The following is an 8823-nucleotide window of genomic DNA, read 5'->3' as shown; positions in this document are numbered from 1 at the left end:
ACTTCCACAAAGCAAAGAGCAGTTTCCTCGATAAAAGGCTGCTTGAATGAACTGTAGCCTCTGTTCCATTTTTCATCATTCTCCTAGGGGTACACACACATCACATGTACATCTGCCGAGTGTAGATGTACATACTGCATTCTTGATCCTAACTGACACAGGCTTTAATCAGGGGAATTTACTATACTTAGAAGCCAAAATAAACACTTATTTTTTTCCTGTTATTACAACTGTTTCGACACCTTTTAACCCTGTAAATATATAAATCCAGCTTTTCTTTAACGCATACATTTTCTGGCAGATCTGACAGCCGCTTGGTGGCACTTATCTTTTCTGTAAATAGCTTTAAAAAGAGAAATAAAAAAATATATTGCTTTAATTTTGGTTCTTCGACATGTTAGAAGTGTATCTTCCAGAGTAATGCAGAGAAGTTGGTATTTTTAACTGTGTATTTTAATAGTCCTGTATAGCTGTGTACATACAGAACTGTGAGACTGGGAGTGCCTTTGTTCTTTGCATCTCTGAGAGAGCCCATTAGCTGCCTTATTAAAAACCTTTCATGTCTTCAGAGATTCATGGTATTGTGGGCATTTTAATCCAAGGTAATATATGCAAGTTCGAACTGGGCTCGGTTTCATAAACGTGTTGAACATTCCCAATCGAAGGCAGCCGCCGGATGGCAATAGAAACTGCAAGCTAATTCAAAAATATTTTTAAACGCTGTTGATTCTGTACGATCATACAGCATCTTACATCTGTGAACTATTGATTGGCTGTTGCGAGTTTCCTATGGACATTTGACACATTCTCTCATTAAGAGAAGACTGTTTTCTCTCTCCCTCCCCCCATCTGAGAAATGCAGCAATGAGTCAGGCAGGAGAACTTGAGCTCTTGGCCAACAGCGAAATATGCCTCAAGGATACGATTGCACAGATATTGGACATCTAATATTGATATTGGGCATAAAAGTCTGCATCTGGAAAACCTCAGTTCTCATTTTTCAGGAAAGGAGTTTAATGTATGTTTAGGCTCTGTCTTTCCTTCTAGCAGTCGGCACAAAGAAGAGTTGGTTTTTATATGCCGACTTTCTCTACCACTTAAGGAAGACTCAAACCAACTTACAATCACCTTCCTTTTCCCTCCCCACAACAGACACCCTGTGAGGTAGGTGGGGCTGAGAGACCTCTATCAGAGCTGTGACTAGCCCAAGGTCACCCAGCTGGCTTCGTGTGCAGGAGTGGGGAATCAAACCTGGTTCACCAGACCAGACTCCACTGCTCCAAACCACCGCTCTTAACCACTACCTCATGCTCTAACACTCAGCGCTGCAGATGTAAGCTTTGTAACATATGGATGTGCTCTCTGAAATCTCAGAGTTGGGCGGGGGAATCTGAGCAGGATTGCAAAGACCGAGGGGTTAGTGTCCTTTTCAGTCCCTGCTCCATAGAATGCCATGGAATGTTTGTTTTAAGTGGAAGTGCAAGAACGTTACGGGCAAGGAGCCTTTGCCAGGTCAGCTTGACTGCTTCCCATCCTGAATTTCTGCTTGCACACGACGTAGCGCAGGATCCATTTCGGCAACGCCCATTTTCCTGAAAATGGGGAATCAAATTGGACTGTAACAACTGCATCAAATAACTTTTTGGGTTTTTTTACTCTTACCTTTTGCACAATGTCTCTTGCAAATGGAACGGCCTTAAGTAAAATTTCCCTTCCCATTCTGGAATCCAGCACCTGTTCTGAAAACAACTTTGGCTTTATTGTACCCATCATCTAGACTACCTAAGTAGTTATTAGACCCCCACCCCTTACTTTAAGAGAAAAAACCATCCAGTTGTCCTGCTGCACAAACAGCTTGGTGAATGGACAAAGACCAATGTTTAAATAAGAACTAAATATTTTGTGGCTTATCGGTGGGACCGGAGCAGCTGCTGTTGTTCCACGGCAGGGTTGTTTGCTTTAACGTTCCCTGATGAAAAATCAGTAGCAACATAATTGCAAAACACTGCCAGGCATTTTCAAAGCTTTTTCTGTCTTTGTGTTTGTTTTTGATTGATGCCCATTGGAGCAGTTTGCCTTCTATGCCATACCTCATATTTAGCCCATTACGTTTTATAAGCACGTTCATACCTCGTTCAAAAACTGGAAGATGCCAGGCTGGGTGGGACAGTAAAGATTTTTGTCGTTCCCAGATTTGGGATGTGTGATAGTTAATGGAAGGGGGAGTTCAGCTGTCTCCAGTTTGGCTTTTTCAGCAGAATGAATTGCAGTTTAATGACACCCCCTATGTTCTTCTCAAAAGAAGATGATTTTGCAGATGATGTGTCATCTAATATTATGATTATTATGAATTAAACTTTGTTGGATCAAAGTGTGAAATGTGGAAAAAATGAGTATGTAATCCATAATCTTCATATGTGTGTGTGTGTTAAGTGCCATCAAGTCGCTTCCAACTATGGTGACCCTATGAATTAATGACCTCCAAAATATCCTATTGTTAACAGCCTTGCGCAGGTCTTGCAAATTGAGGGCCGTATCTTCCTTTATAGAGTCAATCTATCTCGTGGGGTCTTCCTCTTTTCCTAGCATTAATGTCTTTTCCTCTTTTCCTGCTACCTTCCACTTTTCCTAGCATTATTGTCTTTTCTCTTCCTCTTTTCCTGCTACCTTCCACTTTTCCTAACATTATTGTCTTTTCTGGTGATTTGTCTTCTCATAATGTGATCAAAGTAGCCATCATTTCGGGTCTTCCTCTTTTCCTGCTGCCCTCAATTTTTTCTAGCATTATCTTTTCCGGTGACTCTTATCTTTTCATAGATCATAGAGTTGGAAGGGACCACCAGGGCCATCTTGTCCAACCCCCTGCACAATGCAGAAAACTTACAACTACCTCCCCCCCACACCCCCAGTGACCCCTACTCCATGCCTAGAAGATAGCCAAGATGCCCTCCCACTCATGATCTGCCTAAGGATATAGAATCAGCATTGCTGACAGATGGCCACCTAGCCTCTGCTTAAAAACCTCCAGGGAAGGAGAGCTCACCACCTCCTGAGGAAGCCTGTTCCACGGAAGAACCGCTCTAACTGTTACAAAGTTCTTCCTAATGTTTAGATGGAAACTCTTTTAATTTCCATCTGTTGGTTCTGGTCCGACCTTCTGGGGCAACAGAAAACAACTCAGCACCATCCTCTATACGACAGCCCTTCAAGTACTTGAAGATGGTTATCATATCACCTCTCAGTCTTCTCTTTAGGCTAGACATATCCTTTCCTCATAGGATTTGGTCTCTAGATTGAAAACGCATGGCTGTTTTTCCTTATATGTTCTGCATATAGATTGAAGAGACAGGGAGATAAACTACAGGCTTGTCTGACCCCTTTGCCTATTGGAAACCATTCTGTTTCTCCATGTTCTGTCTCTTGTTCAGAGTACAGGTTGCTCATCAACACTATCAGATGTTGTGGCACACCCATTTCTTTTAAAACCAACCATACCTTTTCATGATCCATGCAGTCAAAAGCTTTGCTGTAATCTATGAAACACAAGCTGTTTTTCTTTTGAGATCCTCTCATACGCTCCAGTAACCAATGTAAATTTGCAGTATGATCTCTAGTGCCTCTTCCTTTTCTGGATCCAGCATGAACATTTTAAGTTTTAATATTTCTGTATTTATTTAAGACAGTCATGTTAGGAAAAGTTGAGGGCAGCAGGAAAAGAGGAAGACCCAACAAGAGATGGACTGGCTCAATAAAGGAAGCCACAGCCTTCAATTTGCAAGATATGAGCAAGGTTGTCAAAGACAGGACATTTTGGAGGACTTTCATTCATAGGGTGGCCATGAGTCGGAAGCGACTTGACGGCACTTAACACACACACACATTTATTTATTTAGATATTTATTTCCCACTTTTCTTCCTGAAGGAGATTTAAAGCAGCTCACATTGTTCTTCCTTCCTCCATTTTATCCTCGCAACACCACCCCAGTGCGGTAGGTTGGACTGAGCAAGTAGGATTAGCTCAAGGTTATCCAGTGAGTTTCCATGGCAGGTGTGTATTCAACCCTGGGCCTCTTAGATCTTGGAAGAAACATGAACGTAGTTAAAACCTGTAGCGTGGATGTGTCTCAGATTTTCATGTGAATAAGTTGTTGCTCAGGCCTGTCAGGCTTTTCTTTCCTTGAGGGCTGACCCTGCAGAATACCTTTATATTTCCTTGGCATACCACCTTGTCCTACCTGGCTTTCCCGTGTGGCCTACCACTAACCACCTTGCCCATCAGCTGCAGAAACTTGGCTTTATCATTCTCTGACTGCTTCAGGCCTACCCGCAAGCTGGTCTGGAATCCTTGTTGGCACCACCAATGGTTTTCTTCCCACAGCTGGGTCGTAGATGCCGTCCGGTTTCCCACAGAAACAGAATTGCTTTCCTTGATCTGTCATTCGGTGCTCAGGAGGAGCTCTGGCATTTGCTCCAGAAATGTCACGTCTATCCCCTAAGCTTGATTTAATGTTCAATATTTCATTGAAAAAGGGAACAGCAGAACAAAACGAGTTCCTCATATGTTCATTGTGTAATCTTTCCAGTAAGGGCACAATAAAAATGGCCTTCTCTTCCTTAGGTGCCCATTCTGTGGAATTTGTTTTATGATCTTTAAGTATTTTATGTGACTCTTGCATAAAATCTCTCCTTTACATCAACCTCTGTAGCCTTTCTCCGTCAGCTGCTTGGTGACCCTGAGCTAAATGGAGATCAACTGATATACCTTAGGTAAACAGTGGCTGCAATTGATAGTCCAATATTGCTACTTGTTGCGGGGCAAGATGTGCTTATTCTTGTTGAGTACTACTGTGCAGAGGTCACACCTTACGATAAATTGCCACTTCTCTTGGCAAAGTATAAGGAAGCAGGGACTGGATGGAGCCTTTCCAGTTGCTTCTTCTGCAGATGCAAAAAATTCCAGAGGAAGGAAATGCTTCTTCCAGCCTGTATGCTCCACTCAACATGGGCATAAGCTTTGTATTTGGGTTTCTAAATACAAGAAGGATCAGAAATCCGTGCTGTTGAACCAGTTTACTCTGGTGTTTTCAACAGCAAAAATTCAGCAGTGTGGTGTGGCGATTACATAGCTGGACTAGGCCCTGGGAGACCCAAGCTTGGATCCCTGCTGTGCTGTGGAAGTTTGCTGGGGTGACCTTGGCCCAGTCACTGCCTTGTAACCTGACCCACCTCACAGAGTTGTTGTGAGGATAAAATGGAGGAGAAGAGAATGCGGTTGTAAGCCAATTTCACTCCCCATTGCGGAGAATGCATCTCAGTAAATAAATACAAATTCATACATATATCTCTATACACCCTCATATGCAGACCTCAGAAACATGATTAGGCCAGGGTTCACAGTGGCATAAGCACAAAGGGTTAAAGATGCTTGAGCAAATGCCTGATGTCCACCCATTACAACCTTGCTTCAGGAAACACTCATGACACTTCTGGCCTTCCTACGCTAGTTATAACGTGTAGCACACTGCTCTCAAGGCAGCATGTTGTAACATCTCATTTATGAGGGCTTTTGACCTGGGATTTTGGATGTTATTTCAAGAGTGTTCATTTCCAAATTGGAAATTTGGTGGTGTTTTTACAATTGGTGACCTTTGGATACTTATTATTGGGTGGTTATTTATTAGATGCAGGTTGAACAACGCTCAGTGTGGGATTTGCTCTGAAGAGCCAAACTAGATGTTACTTTGCAAACGTGTTCACCCTGGGGACTTGCAGCCCCATTGCAGCAGCAAATACTGGTGGCAACTCGTGTGTAAATAGCACAGATGGGCCTGATTTTGATAGGAACCATGATGTAGGTAGAGGAAGTGCTCCTGCCTCCCCCCTCCCGCAAGCACATTGTTTTCGGCAGCTGAAATTACTTGGGGGTTGTAGGGGTGGGCAGTAAAAAGCCATGTCTAGTTTGACTCCAAGCATGCATAGGATTATAACACTGTAGTTGCTAAGGATAAAGTCAGGTTGAAAAGTTCTACTTTAAAAGTAAGTTACTAAAATTTGTGACACATTGATCTTAGGTCCTCTCATACCTCCTCCAGGAAGGACAACTACTCCCCAGTCCCTGTCAACTACTGTGGCATCTAACCAACCCATAATGCTGACAATGACTAGGATCATGTGACTCCCACCAAATTTTCCTTCTACAGAGAAAGACTTCCCTCAACAAAGACTTCTCTTTGTCAATGGAAGTTTCTCTCCGTTGTAGGAAGGCCTTCCTCTGGTGAAAGACTTAATAGAAGAGTGTGTTTGGATTCAACTCAGTGCCTTGGATCCAGACTAGGCATTTCTGCAGATGCAAGGAATATGGTCTAATTTGGTTGCCTATGGTTTATCAGGATGCTGAGTTTCTTTCTGTTGACCCCCATGAAGAGGATTTGGGGTGGTAGCTTTGGGCTGCCACAGGAAAGGCAAAGTGGGAAAATATAGAGCTCCATGGGCAAAATCCTTGCACATGCGGAAACATTAGGCTTTTTTATATTTATGTAAAGGGGCTTTGTACGGAATCTGAAGGTCTCACAAACGGGACTCTTTCCCTGCCCTCCTACTTGAGTGGCTTTAACAGGGATTGAACTCAGCACCTTTCACGTTTGAAACACGAGTGCTCCATCCCTGAACTATACTCCTTCCCCATTTTAGCAAGAACAAACCCCCATCACTGTAAATGGGACTTGCACATGAACAAGATAGCAACTGAAGATAACCTTGTATGGGTTATAGTAAAGGTTCCCTTGTATAAGTTATAGTAAAGGTTTCTCCTTCAAAAAGAATTGGGAGGGACTGCAGCACGGTATAGCCCGATCACATCAGAACTTGGAACTAAGTAGGGTTGGTACTTGGAAGGGGGACCACCAAGGAAGAACCTGCAGAGGAAGGCAATGGCAAGCCACCTCTGCTTCTCACTCGCCTTGAAAGCCCCTTGCTGGGGTCATCATGAGTCAGTTGCAACCTGATGGCATTTGCATATGTTAAAAAGAATTAATTTACGTAAAAGACCATCATCAGACAGATTTAACTAAATCGTTTTTAGTTCTGCCTTTTCTACCCAGATTTCAAAAAATTACGGCTTTAGAGGAAGCCCACAATGTTCTTAACACATTGTTTTTGAATTTCCAACCACGGTTTCCACCAGTCAGCTCCTCAATTATTAGCTAGGCCAGTTTGGAGTGTCGTTAATCTCATACATGCAGAAGTAAGGTAGTTTTGTCCATCAAGTGTTTGCAGTCTTATAAATGGCTCGCCCCTCCGCTGTCCATCTTCATTCTCTTCCATTTCCACTGAACAGATATTTCTGCCTTCCAGAATGCTGTGTAGTATTTAACAGCTGACCCAGTGTGTGGCTGGTGCTGTATGCTATGAATCTTCTGAGATGCCAAGAGTCTAATTGGATTCAGTGTACTTCCTCTATCGAAACGACGTTATCTGGAGAGAGGTCATAGCAAGCACACAAGCGCTACAGAAGATTCTGTCCTCCACAAAACTTCCCTATTCATGCAGCCGCTGAGTAATGCTCCATCATCGCAGGCACACAATAATTCTTCCTGTTCTCGAGATTGTTCTCGAGGCACCGAGGGCTGCCTCTTTGGGACTCTTAACTTGAAGGCATCTGACTGTTCTAGAAGGATGTTTATATCCATAAAGGTGCTTGTGATCCAGTTTCTGGATGTTCAGACTTCAAGTAGGATAGCTGGTCAGGTTGTTTCTTGATCACAACATTGTTTTGGAGAGTTCCTGTTTCCTTGGTCATTCCACTTCTACATCTGCTGTGTCGCTTCTGGATCCAAGTGATTTTTGCACTGCTCCTCCTACAACAGGGCATTCTTCCAATGGCATTCCACCTACAGGGTGAATTGTGGTTCTCCTTTGACTGTCTATGAAAATATGTCGGTTGTTTTCCTGTTGAGTTGGGTTATTTCTTCAAGGAAAAAAAATGTGGCTGGAGTTTTATCTTCCTTTTTTTTTTTTTTTTTACTTTGCTTCCAGACTCAGCTAGTGCTTCTGCCTTCTTGTATTCCAGAAATAGGAAGACAGCACCTTCATGAAGGTTTACTTGCAGGCTGTTCTTCTGGGACTGACTGCTATATCTTGATTTCTATTTCATGGGCAGTTTGCTACCACCTTACCCTTGATGATTCCTTTCCTTCTCTGCATTAATACCATATCAAACCTCCCCTCCCTCTGGCCATTGATTATCATGTCAGGATTCTGGTGCCTCTTCTGAAGCTTCCGGCACCTCTTCACTCGGAGCTTCTGGAGCCTCCTCTACAGCCTCTTCTGGAGCTTCTGGAACCTCTTCTGGAGCTTCCAGTGCCTCTTTTGGAGCCTCCTCTACAACCTCTTCTGGAGCATCTGGAGCCTCTTCTGGAGCATCTGGAGCTTCTTCAGGAGCTTCTGGTGTCTCTTCTGGAGCTTCTGGAGCCTCTTCTGGAGCTTCCAGTGCCCCTTCAGGAGCTTCCGGTGCCTCTTCTGGAGCTTCTGGTGCCTCTTCTGGTGCTTCTGGAGCCTCCTGTGCCTCCTGTCCATTGTCTTTTTTGGATTCTTGCTCTTCTAGTTGTTGGCTACCTTGCTCTAATTCCTGCTGTTCCAGCTGTGGGGCTGCTTCTTGCACTGATGCCCGCTTAATTTCTGCTTCCTCTGGAGAAGTGATATCTTTTTCAGGACTTGGGGTCTTTGTGCTTGGAGGGTGCAGAATCTGTGCAAGGGGTTTTCTTTCCCAGATTAAACTCGTCTGATTAAAACTGCATTTCATTTCCTTACCTGTTTTTTTGCTAA

This window comes from Euleptes europaea, chromosome 6, assembly GCF_029931775.1.
Source record: "Euleptes europaea isolate rEulEur1 chromosome 6, rEulEur1.hap1, whole genome shotgun sequence".
NCBI classification, from domain to species: domain Eukaryota; kingdom Metazoa; phylum Chordata; class Lepidosauria; order Squamata; family Sphaerodactylidae; genus Euleptes; species Euleptes europaea.
Note: the sequence above shows the minus strand (reverse complement) of the source record.